The sequence below is a fragment of the Pristiophorus japonicus genome, chromosome Y (genome assembly GCF_044704955.1).
Source record: "Pristiophorus japonicus isolate sPriJap1 chromosome Y, sPriJap1.hap1, whole genome shotgun sequence".
In the NCBI taxonomy this organism is placed as follows: Eukaryota; Metazoa; Chordata; class Chondrichthyes; family Pristiophoridae; genus Pristiophorus; species Pristiophorus japonicus.
In genome coordinates this window covers 27964558-27978731 of record NC_092011.1, presented here as the reverse complement: position 1 = coordinate 27978731, position 14174 = coordinate 27964558, and positions in this window count along the sequence as shown.

Genomic DNA, 14174 nt, shown 5'->3' with positions numbered 1-14174 from the left:
TCAATATCCCCATTTCACAATTCCCTGGGTAAAGGTTTCTATATCCCATTTTCACCATACCCTGGGTAAAGATATCAATATCCACATCTCACCATTCTCTAGTTAAAGTGGTCTAAATCCCCATGTCAACGTTCCCTCGGTAAAGACCTATATCCTCATCTCACCATTCTCTGGGTAAATATGTCTATATCCCTATCTCACCCCTCTCTGGGTAAATATGTCTATATCCCCATCTCACCCGTCTCTGGGTAAAGATGTATATATACCCATCTCACCATTCTCTGGCCAAAGATGTCTGTATCCCCATCTCAACCTTCTCTGGGTAAAGATGTCTATATCCCATCTCACTATTCTCAGGGTAAAGATGTCTATATCCCCATCTCACCATCTCTGGGTAAAGAATTCTATATCCCCATCTCACCTCTCTCTGGGTAAAGTTGTCAATATCCGCATCTAACCATTCCGTGGGTAAAGATGACAATATCCCCATCTCACTCCGCTCTGTGTAAATATGTCTATATCCCCATCTCACCATTCTTGGGTAAAGATGTCTATATTCCCTTCTCACCCCTCTCTGGGTAAAGATGTATATATCCCCATCTCACTATTCTCTGGGAAAGATGTCTATATCCCCATCTCACCACTCTCTGGCTAAATATCTCTATATCCCCATCTCAGCATTCTCTGGTTAAAGATGTCTATATCCCCATCTCACCACTCGCTGGGTAAAGAAGTCTATAACCACATCTCACCCCTCCCTGGGTAAAGATGTCTATATCCCCATCTCACCATTCCCTGGGTAAAGGTTTCTATATACCCACCTCAACATTCGCTGGGTAAAATATGTCTATATCCCCATCTCACCCCTCTCTGGGTAAAGATGTATATATCCCCATCTCACCATTCCCTGGGTAATGGTTTCTATATTCCCATCTCAACACTCTCTGGATAACGATGTCTATATCCCCATCTCATCCCTCTCTGGGTAAAGATGTCTATATCCACATCTCTCCATTCTCTGGGTAAAGATGTCTATATCACCATATCACTGCTCTGTGGGTAAAGATGTGTATATCCCCATCCCGCGCCTCTCTGGTAATGGTGTATATTGACCCATCTCACCATTCCCTGGGTAAAGAAGTCTATATCCCGATCTTAGCCCTCTCTGGGTAAATATGTCTATATCCACATCTCTCCATTCTCTGGGTAAAGATGTCTATATCACCATCGCACAATTCTCTGGGTAAAGATGTCTATAATCCCTTCTCATCATTCCCTGGATAAAGATGTCTATATCCCCATCTCACCATTCCCTGGGTAAAGATGTCTATATCCCCATCTCACCATTCCCTGGTAAAGATGTCTATATCCCCATCTCATCATTTTTTGGGTAAAGATGTCTCTATCACCATCTCACCATTCCTTAGGTAAAGTTGGCTATATCCCCATCTCACCATTCTCTGGGCAAAGATAACTATATCCCCATCTCACCATTCTCTGGGTAAAGATATATATATCCCGATCTGACCATTCTCTGGGTAAATATGTCTATATCCCCATCTGACCATTCTCTGGGTAAAGATGTCTATATCAGCCTCTCACGTTTCTTTGGGTAAAGCTATCTATATCCCAACTCACCATTCTCTGCTAAAGATGTGTATATCCCCATCTAACCATTCTCTGGGTAAAGATTTCAATATCCCCATTTCACAATTCCCTGGATAAATGTTTCTATATCCCCATCTCACCATACCCTGGGTAAAGATATCAATATCCACATCTCATCATTCTCTAGTTAAAGTGGTCTAAATCCGCATGTCAACATTCCCTCGGTAAAGACCTATACCCACATCTCACCATTGTCTGGGTAAAGATGTCTATATACCTATCTCACCCCTCCCTGTGTAAATATGTCTATATCCCTTCTCACCCCTCTCTGGGTAAAGATGTATATATACCCATCTCACCATTCTCTGGCCAAAGATGTCTGTATCCCCATCTCAACCGTCTCTGGGTAAAGATGTCTATATCCCATCTCACTATTCTCTGGGTAAAGATGTCTATATCCCCATCTCACCACTCTCTGGGTAAAGAATTCTATATCCCCATCTCACCCCTCTCTGGGTAAAGATGTCAATATCCTCATTAACCATTCCGTGGGTAAAGATGACAATATCCCCATCTCACTCCGCATGTGTAAATATGTCTATATCCGCATCTCACCATTCTTGGGTAAATATGTCTATATTCCCTTCTCACCCTTCTCTGCGTAAAGATGTATATATCCCCATTTCACTATTCTCTGGGTAAAGATGTCTATATCCCCATCTCACCAATCTCTGGCTAAATATGTCTATATCCTCATCTCACCATTCTCTGGGTAAAGATGTCTATATCCCCATCTCACCATTCGCTGGGTAAAGAAGTCTATAACACCATCTCATCATTCTCTGGGTAAAGATGTCTATATCCTCATCTCACCATTCCCTGGGTATAGATGTCTATATACCCATCTCACCCCTCTCTGGGTAAAGATGTCTATATCTCCATCTCACCATTCCCTGGGTAAAGACGTCTATATCCTCATCTCACCACTCGCTGGGTAAAGAAGTCTATAACCCCATCTCACCTCTCTGGGTAAAGATGTATATATCCACATCTCACCATTTCCTGGGTAAATGTTTCTGTATACACATCTCAACATTCGCTGGATAAAGACGTCCATGTACACATTTCACCCCTCTCTGGGTAAAGATGTCTATATCCCTTTCTCACCATTCCCTGGGTAAAGATATCTATATCCCCATCTCACCCCTCTCTGGATAAAGAAGACAATATCCCTATCTCATCCCTCTCTGGGTAAAGATGAATATATCCACATCTCTCCATTCTCAGGGTAAAGATGTCTATATCCCCGTCTCACCACTCTGTTGGTAAAGATGTGTATATCCCCATCTCACGCCTCTCTGGTAAATACGTTAATACCCCCATCTCACCATTCCCTGGGTAAAGATGTCTATATCCCGATCTTAGCCCTCTATGGGTAAATATGTCTATATCCCAAACTCACCACTCGCTGGGTAAAGAATTCTATAAACACATCTCACCATTCTCTGTGTAAAGATGTCTATATCCTCATCTCACCATTCCCTGGGTATAGATGTCTATATACACATCTCAGCCCTCTCTGGGTAAAGATGTCTATATCACCATCTCAACCATCTCTGGGTAAAGATGTCTATAATCCCCATCTCACCATTCCCTTTGTAAAGATGACTATATCACCATCTCACCATTGCCTGAGTAAAGATATCTATAATCACCATCTCACCATTCCCAGGGTAAAGATAATTATATCACGATCTCACCATTGCCTGAGTAAAGATGTCTATATCCCCATCTCACCATTCCCAGGGTAAAGTTGTCTATATCCCCATCTCACCATGCCCTGAGTAAAGATGTCAATATCCCTATCTCAACATTCTCTGGGTAAAAATGTTTATATCCCCATCTCACCCCTCTCAGGGTAAAGATGTCTATATTCCCATCTCACCATTCTCTGGGTAAAGATATCTATATCCACATATCACCATTCTCTGGGTAAAGATATCTATAGCCCCATCTCATCATTCCCAGGAGAAAGATGTCTATATCCCCATCTCACCATTCTCTTGGTAACGGTTTCTATATCCGCATCTCACTACTCACTGGGTAAAGATGTCTGTATCCCCATTTCACCATTCCCTGGGTAAAGATGTCTATATCCCCACCTCACCATTCCGTGGTAAAGATGTCTATCTCCCTACCTCACCATTCTCTGGGTAAAGATGTCTATATCCCCACCTCACCATTCCCTGGGTAAAGATGTCTATATCACAATCTAACCATTCTCTGGGTAACGATGTCCATATCCACATCTCAACATTCCCTAGCTAAAGATGTCTATATGCCTATCTCACCATTCTCTGGGTAAAGATTTCTAGATCCCCATCTCAATATTCTATTGGTAAAGATGTCCATATCCGCATCTCAACATTCTCTGCATAAAGATGCCTATATCCCCATCTCACCATTCTCTTTGTAAGTTTGTCTATATCCCCATCTCACCATTCTCTGGGTAAAGATGTCTATATTCCCATCCCATCATTCCCTGGTAAAGATGTCTATATCCCCGTCTCACCATTCCCTGGGTAAAGATGTCTATATCCCCATCTCACCATTCCCTGTGTAAAGATGTCTATATTCCCATCTCACCATTCTTGGGTAAAGATGTCTATATCCCCATCTCACCATTTCCTGTTAAAGATGTCTATATCAGCCTCTCACCATTATTTGCGTGAAGAAATCTATATCCCAACTCACCATTCTCTGCTAAAGATGTGTATATCCCCATCTCACTATTCTCTGGGTAACGATTTCAATACCCCCATTTCTCAATTCCCTGGGTAAAGGCTTCTATATCCCCATCTCACCATACCCTGGCTAAAGATATCTATATCCCCATCTCACCATTCTCTAGTTAAAGTGGTCTATATCCCCATGTCAACATTCGCGCGGTAAAGACGTCTATATCCCCATCTCACCATTCCCTGTGTAAAGATGTCTATATTCCCATCTCACCATTCTTGGGTAAAGATGTCTATATCCCCATCTCACCCCTCTCTGGGTAAAGATGTATATATCCCCATCTCACCATTCTCTGTGTAAAGATGTCTATATCCCCATCTCACCATTCTCTGGGTAAAGATGTCTATATCCCCATCTCACCACTCTCTGGGTTAAGTTGTCTGTATCCCCATCTCACCATTCTCTCAGTAAAGATGTCTATATCCTCATCTCACCATTCCCTGGGTAAAGATGTCTATATACCCATCTCACGAATCTGTCGAGTAAATATTTAGCTTAAATTAACTCAGGCGGAGACTTTCAGAACTGCACTTCGAGAGAATTTATTTTAAAAAGCAAGATATATCTCGGAGAGCCTGCTTGGACCGTACCAACGCAAAAACTCTGTCGTACAAGCAAATTGCACTTATCTTTATACAGAAATTGAATACAGAAATAGTAAAGGAATCGTATTCATTAGTCCCACGAGTACAAAGGCCGTCTCGGGAGGTACACACTCTATCTGTCCTTGCATAGTTTTTCTCTGCTCACAGTCTGATAAGCAGAATAAAAAGGAGACTCCTTTTTAATACCTGATGGTCATTTAATTGCATCTCTAAGTTTCAAGGCTAAAAAGCGTGGCTATTTTTCTAGTTCTATTATTTCTTTGAGCTTAGCAGAAACAAAATTTAACCCGTCCCTCTTCCATAAGCCATAGATTCATAGATTCTTTCTTCCACAATTTCCTCCTTGTTGATATTTTAATTTTTTAGATCAACACAATTTCCTATATTCTCTTCTTGAGCAAAAGGGGGTGTATACCCTTCAGGATATGGTCGCATTTTGAGATAATCGTCTTCATCAACCTTTTCCTCTAAGCGACTTAAACTCCCTTTCATGCATAGATCTTTTCTTTCTATTTCGGAGTGCAGGCCTATTACTTGACTAATTACATTTTTTAATTTTATCCACATTCCGCAAAGGATTATTAATAATACAAGCATAACCACACCTACGATTACTATGGGGTGTATAGCAAGCTTCAGTACTGCTGTAGCTTTTGGGGACCATCCGGTAAACACATCCCACCAGTGGTGTACTGTCAAAGAGGTGACTTCATCTGCGATTCTCACTAGCTGCCCCATCTTGTAACTCATTTCGACTCTAAATTGGTGGATGTCTCTGCCTTGCTTTGATAGAGCTTCCTCAATTTTCTTGTCTTTACCTATCAAATTGTGCAGTCTGGTCAAATTAATTACAGGGGGCAAGGGTTCAATCTTGTGCATAGACAGATATTTTTCTACATTTTGCCACTGCCCAAAGGTATAAGTTATTTTTATTTCAGGGTCATACAGGGTTTCTCACGCATTTATTAATGGGGGGTTTATAAAAAAATTCCATCCAGATAGACAGGTTTTTTTCCTGTCACATAGATCTCATTCTTTCCTATTTCTATTATATCAGTGTCATTTGTTCGCTTTAATTAACATTTACATACTCCAATGGAGTGCTGCAGTGAGCATGGTTCGTATATGGCGGTCTGATAGGGACATACCATTCCTAATGGCCATCTACCACATCTCCTCTGGTGATGTGTCATATTCTTCTCATCGACCCAATCTCCTTTAAATTCTGGGTACCAGAAGTTCTGTCCAAACAGCTGGGGCATACTTGGAACTGACACCAAATTTATTTTCGTGTCATACTTACAATCTCTCCAGTAACGTTACATCCTTTTGAATTATAACTGGTATATCTTTTTTGAGGGCTAATGGTTAATTTAAGAACCTTATCTCTTTTGTTAATTTACAGCAACCTTTCCCATGTGTTAGCATGGAAGGATAATATTTTCCTTTCTAACTCGGCTCTTAATAGCTGTCTGATATTTCTTTAAACAGGCAATGGGTGTACTTGTTTACTCCCTGTTGTACTTTCATTAGGTTCTCTATTTCCTTCTCTATCCCTTCATTCTGTTGCCAGGTCATTTCATTTATGACGTAACCTGATATCTGTAATTTCTGTAATCCTTCATCCCAGGCATTTCTGATTTTTATATCTTCCCCTACCAGACCTCCGACGGCCTGGATTATATTTTGTAGGGTCTCTATATACATGGAGTTCAATGCTCCTATTCCTGCTCCTACTCCACATAACACAATCTCTAATACATCCCGTTTCTTTCTTTGGGGTCTTTCTTTTTCAAAAGATACCTTAACACTGGTTGTGTGGCAACCATCTTCTTTCTTTGGGGGATATTTAATTCGTACTGTTAGATTTAATACACCTGGGGATCTTACCACTGGGATGCAAGGGGTCAGAATCCTTTTTAGATGTCCCGGGTCTCAGTCTTCTGGGTGGCCGGATTCTTTTACTGACCATTTTACCACAAATGGGTCTCCTCCATTCACCGGGCTGTTATTCATGCACAACATCCGCTGCCCTTCTACCATACTTCTAAAAGAATAATGGAGGAAGTCTTTTCCCTCGTCCGGCCCTCCTATGTACCCCCATCTCTTGTTTTTCCCCGTGCTGTTGGTACACTTCATCCACACATCGGCCTGATATTCTATGAACAACTGATACCCTTTCCCAAATATAAACTGGAATTCCCCTCTTTCTTCCTTCATTTCACATGCCTCACATCGTGCCGTAAAATTCCCTATCTTCTAATTTTGGCCTACTGGGCATATAAAATTGCCTTGCTGCCTTATACTATTACTTCTTTCCAATACCATATTTCCCTTCTATACTCTTCCTTCTTTTAGGACTTCTTCATCCTGCCGGGAGTTCCCTGTCGCTAAAATGATCAGTATACCTAACGTCCATTTATAATTTTTCCAAGAGTCACTTCACATCTTCCCTTTCTTGTTTGTTTCTATACCACTCTTGAAGTAAGTCGTTACAAAACAACACGTCCACACGATAGTAACAGTGACCCAAATAATAAAGGCCCAAACTGGCACACAAATGTGCTCTGAAATCCGTCCGTGAATTTTGGGCAATATTTTCAAGTCCAAATATTTAATACAAGAGCAGGTACAGTTCCTCAGCAAGAAGATGGCTGTTTTCTTAGTCGGGCGACCGTAGTACGTCCTAGTTCAATGCCTTTTCCTTCGGCTGTAATTCGTCGGGGAAATAATGTTTACAGCGGTTTGCATGCACCCAATTCGGGAGCTTTTCCAACTTCAAAGCGGTTCGTGTTATGAGAATTATCTGATACGGTCCTTTCCACCTAGGAGAAAAGGATTCTTTATTTAATGTTTTTACTAACACTTGATCTCCCGGTCTGAAAGGTTGCATATTTCCTTCCGACTGAGGCACCTGTGTCTGCTTTATTTGTTCATGCAGACTTCTTGCTATTTCACACATGGCCTGAGTATACTTTAGTGATTTTTCATCATTCCAAATTAATGCTATTTTTTCATCTGCCAGTGGTGGTTTTACCTCAGTAGGCATGGGTCTTCCCAGTAAGCCTTCATGTGGTATCAAATCATTGTTTCGGTTTTTCTGGTTTCTCATTGTATACAATACTAATGGTAAGGCTTCTGGCCACTTCAGTCCAGTCTCCTGACATACCTTGGTAAGGGTAGATTTTATAATCCCATTTACTCTGTCTACCATTCCCGAGGACTGTGGAACCCTAACGCTTCTGCAAGGTTTTGCACTATTTTTCCTGTGAAGTGTGTTCCCCTGTCACTGTTGATTCCCATAGCTATCCCATATCTTGGTACTATTTCTTTAAATATAATTTTTACTACTGTTCGGGCATCGTCTCTCCTAGTGGCGTACGCTTCTACCCACCTTGTGAACATATCTACTATGACTAATAGATACTTAAGACGTGATACTGGAGCCATGTGGACAAAGTCAATTTGCAAATTTTCAAAGGGCATACTTGGTTGGGGTAGATGAACATATCCAGCAGGTGTTTTACCTCTGTTATTTTGCTGACAAATTTGGCATGTCCTAGCAACTTTCTCTATTACTACTGTTATTCCTGGTACATACCACTGTGCATTGATAGCATGTTTCATCCCTCCTTTGCCCATGTGAGCCTGACCGTGTGCTAGGCGAGACAGGGGCAAAAATAGAGATCGTGGGCAAACAGTTCGCTCATCAGGGTGATACCAAATGTCGTTTTTTAAAAAACAACCCTGGTTTTCCCAATTTCTTCCATCCTGCATGGTAACTTGTTGTTGGGCTGTTTTAAGTTGTTGGATGTCAAGTAGCTGTGGAGGGGAAACCGAGACTGCTTGAATGCAGTCTGCCTGTGCTGAAGCAGCCTGTTTGGCTGCTTCGTCAGCCCTCCTATTTCCTACTGATACTTCATCCTCACCGGTTCTGTGAGCTGCACATTTGATAACGGCTACCATACTAGGGAACTGAATGGCATCTAATAGATTAAGCACAGTTGTGAGAGCTTAATATGCTTTCCACCAGAGGTGATAAAGCCTCTGTTTTTCCACAGTTGTCCAAAATCATGGACCACACCGAATGCATATCTAGAATCAGTATAGATATTAGCAGTATGATCTTTAGCTATTATACAAACTCTAGTGAGGACAAACAATTCAGCAGCCTCAGCCGAGGTTCCAGAAGGCAGGGCGAATGCTTCAACAGTTTCGTGGGGATTTACAATAGCATAGCCTGCCAAAAAACAAATCATCCGACGGCCTATGTGACGATCCATCCGTATAGAGAATAAGATCAGAATTGTCCATGGGCTCTGTGAGCTGTCGAAATCTCGACCTCCGAAAAGAATGACTAAGACACTTACAGCTCCGGTAGAAGTTTCTTTAATTTACTTGCTAGCAAGGGGCAGGTTACACTCAGTCAAGGGCTAAGAGAACACCTCCGAAAGGCTTCAGTTTAACAAGATAATTATACAGTAAAACCCAAGTTATGGCCTCTCCCTGTGTATTGCTCCTTCTCACAGTCAGTGAATACAGATAAAGAGTTGATTACTATATCCTTGTCCTGACATAGTATCCATATATTTCCTTTTGTCAGGGTTATCAGTTGATCAGCCAGCCATTACTCCATGAGTCATAGGTAATTGGCTATCACCTGTCTTGTATTGTGTCAGGAAAGTTCAATTTCCTGGTCAGTTTATCTGATTGCATCAAATGGATGAGGTCTCTGCAAGAGATAATGGCTAGAAGATAAGGATGGGGTGAAATGGAACTTCTGTAGTATAGACAATAGGAAAGCACCATGGGGGGGAACTTGTCTCAGCATGACTTGTCTCCTAGCTGTCTGATGGCGATCAGCCATCTCAAACCAGGTTTAGCTGTTTATGCAAGCTGACTGTTAAAATGCAGAAAGTTCTGGAAGGGCCCGGACTCCATTTTGATATATATATATTGCAAAGGGCACACAAATACCGTATGGTATCAGCTTAGATAAAAATACATTTCCACATTCCACCATTTTGTCCTTCACATGGACAACGTAATCCATTCTGATCTTGTACAGTCTCTCCATTTCCAATTCCACACAAGAGCCTTCAGCAGTTGTTGCTACCATAACTCTAGCCGGGGTCTCGGTAGGTAACATAGTTTCTACCACTCTGGCACAGCAACAATTAACGACGACAAATAATAGATACAGGGCGAAGACTATCAGCAGGAATATGATCAAACCCTGTCTCACAGATTTCCCCAGGCCTCCCAACCATCCTGATGCCCAACCCCACAAGGTGATACCGTCCAAGCCAACTGTCTGTTTATACTCGATTAACTTTTCCTGATGTATTCAGCTAGACTGCTGATATCTTCTGATTTATCTGGGATATATGTACAGCATTCTTCACCTTAATAGGTGCGCATGTTCCTCCCTCCTTGGCTAGGAGATAATCTAAGGCCATACGATTTTGGAGAGCCACTGTTCGAATAGCTACCATTTCGTCATTTATCCCTTCAAAGGCTTGGGAAGTTGCGTTGGCTACTGATTCGACTAAGTTAGCCAGTTCCCGTAACTTCCATTCGGTCGATGTTATTCCATAGGGTGACACCATTACCTTGAATATTCCGTTTAGCCATGTCAAGTCCCGTTTAAATCTGTGACTTCCATAGGCCTCCCTTAGCGTCTTGACTGATCTGATAAGGGGTACCACATATCCTAAGTAACAGGACCCTGTCCAGTCGGCTGGTAACCATGGATAGGCTTTGTTGCCACAAATAAAGTAGGTGCAATTATAGGGCGTCAGCTCCTGGTTCTTTTGCACTATCCCTACTCGAGTGGTCTCATCTCACCACCCTTCACCTGGGGCTTTGTTATGGACCGCTGTCCAGCCAACGGTTGCTATCTTTCTCTCAGTGGGATTAGTTGTGGCTTGCCATTTAATCATTTGGGAACACTTGCTGCGTCCCATTTCTGGTCCTGTAGTCTCATTACTCACTAGGCATATTATAACTTCATGATTTCCTATTCTGGGAGTAATGCTTATGAAGGGAGGCTGATGGTTATTATCATAATTGGGCTGGTACCATCTCTAGAAGGCTGTAAGTTTTTATCCTGCCGACCTCCATTCTGTTTGCTCCTTCGTTTCTGGCCCCTTAGTTAGGTTTGTCCTATTTGGCACTACCATTTCTGATTCGTCAAAGGGGACAGATCTCAGCGGAATAGCCCCTTCGTAGTGGACAGGTACATGGGAACATATCCAACAACTCGACAAGCTTCTTTCTTAAGCATACTTATGACTCAGTGCCATGAATACGTTTACTTGCAATTCCCTTCGGTGGCGGGTCTGTACCCCTTGTGTAATCAATAATGCTAAATAAAACCCTGCCAAGCCCAGCACCATCAGTCCCCATAGTCCATACAGTTCCTTATTCAGTCTTCCTTTTTCTGTTCCTCTGGTTCCTTCTTCCCTTCCTCCTGGTCGGGTGCCCGTTTGCAATGGGATGCGTGGATCCATGTTGGTCTTTCCTTTACCTTGATTGCAGTATTGGTCGCCAGCAAGACCTGGTATGGTCCTTCGAATATTGGCTGTTGAGTGCTTTTTCTTTTAAAAATCTTGATGTAAACGAATTCACCTGGCTCCAGGTTATGACACTTCCCTTCCGCTGGCTTGACTTGGGCTTCCTTTACCTGTGAATGAAAGCTGGAAATACATTTGGTTAGTGCAGTACAATAATTCAACATATTTGCCTCCATTTTGTGATGTCCATTTGTTTTGCAGTAAATGGTGCTGTAAAATGTATTCGTTGGGGACGTCCCTTAACTATCTCATGCGGTGACAGGCCTGTCGTTCTTTTGGTTGCAGATCGCATTACCATCAAAGCTAAGTGCAGCAGTTCTGTCCATTTCAGCCCAGTGTCATTGCATAGTTTTGCCAGCTTATTTTTAAGCATTCCATTATATCTTTCAACAAGTCCAGCTGATTGTGGATGATAACTGCAATGAAAACGTTGATTAATCTGCAAAACTTTACACATTTCTCTTATAACAGTTCCCGCGAAATGTGACCCGTTATCACTAGAAAACTTAGCAGGGATTCCGAAGCGCGGTACAATTTCTTTTAACAAACATTTAGCAACAATAGTGGCATCGGCCTTTTTACATGGAAAGGCTTCAATCCATCTAGAGAACACATCTGCAATAACTAATACATACTTGAATCCCATACACATAGGTAATTCAATAAAATCCATTTGTAAATGTACAAAAGGCACCACTGGATTTGGATGGGAGGCAGATTCTACTTTTTCCGTCTTACCCGGATTCATTGTCTAACAGGTGACACAATTTTCACAGATTTGTTTTGCAATTGCCGAAATACCTGGTGCATACCAAGTTGCCAAAATATAATCTGCCACCCCGCTTTGCCCGCATGTGTGAATGTATGAACACATCGGGCAATCCATGGAAGTAAGGATCTGGGGGCCACCACGCGGCCGTCGTGATGAACCTATATTTCTTCTGGATTTTTATAACATTGATCCTTCGTTCCGGTCACCACCTCCTCCGTACTGGCCTGTGTCTGAAAGGCCAGCACGTCATTAATAATGGGTGGCGGGTCTGAGCAATTATTCTTCCTTAGTGGGAACAATGACACCTGCATCCCCCCTTTTGACAGAGCTGCTGACTTAGCTGCATTATCAGCTCTGGCATTCCCAAGTGCTACCTCATTCAACTGTCCTGTATGTGCTTGGCATTTGATAATGGCAAGTTTCAAGGGGCATTGAATGGCTCGCAGAAGATTTTCCATTTGTTCTGCAATTTTGATAGGGGTTCCTGAAGAAGTCAGGTAACCGCGATTCTTCCAAATTTGTCCATAGTCATGTGATACCCCAAAAGCATACCTGGAGTCAGTGTAGATATTAACTGTTTGTCCTTCAGCCAGAATACAGGTTCGAGTTAAAACGCAAACAATTCGGCTTGTTGGGCTGAAAAGGAGTCTGGAAGAGAGGCTGTTTCGATAACATTAAACTGAGTTACAATTGCATAAGCTGCTCTCAGTTGGCCCCTATCATTTCGTAAGTCTGATCCGTCAACATAGAACACTAGATCAGGGTTACACATTGGTACATCTGTTAGATTGATATGTGGTTTATTCACTAATTCGGTTACCATTTCACATGAATGGGGTTCGCTGTCGTCTTCCGTGGGTGGGAAAAGAGTGGCTGGATTTAAGGTAGTGCATCTTTTGATGATAAGGTTCGGATTTGATAATAGTTCGACTTCATATTTAGTGGTTTTTGCAGAAGTTAGGTGTTGGGTGGCACATTTAGTAAGTAAAATCTCAACAGAGTGTGGGATATACAAAATGGTTCGATGATTTAGAGTTATTGTCTGAGCCTGTTGTATAGCATAATAAGCTGCTGCCAACGAAGGAAGATATCCTGATAGTCCACGTGCCACTGAGTTTAGTTGGGTACTGAAATATACTACCGGTCGCTGCCTGTCCCCATGTAACTGAGCCAAAACAGATTGAGCAAAACCCGACTTGTGATGCACAAATAAGTTGAATAGCTTAGTGTAATCTGGTAATCCCAAGGCTGGTGCTGAAGTGAGCGGCTGCTTAAGACTCTGTAAAGCTTTCCAGGATACTTCATTCCACATCCTTTAAGCATTGTGAGAATATAGTAGATGCATTCACAGCTCGTAGGTCTTGGACAAACTTCCATTTGTCACTATTGGGCTTCTGAACCGGAAGAATCGGTGTGTTACACGGACTTCTCATTTATGATTATAGTGATTCACAGATCACAGAATGTAAAGTACTTGTTTTCTAATTTTATTAAAAGGCTTCCAAACCCAAGATTTTTCCAATACACCCAAAATGTTGATCAAGGAGATCACCTGAAATATCTCAAAATCCCAATTCATCTATTGTACTGCCAGTCTTTATAAAAAAACAAATCCTCTTACTGACCTAGAAGTTTTCACGTCAAGATTTTTCACCAAGGACAATGAGCCTGCACCTCGAGAGACCCACAAAGGCAAAAGGCATTACAACTTCCCAAGGCATTACAACTTTTAACCACCGGAACCATGTCTCAACAAAACTATCCTTGTGCATTTCCTAACTCCGTAACTTCTCATCCGAATAAATCCACACCTGC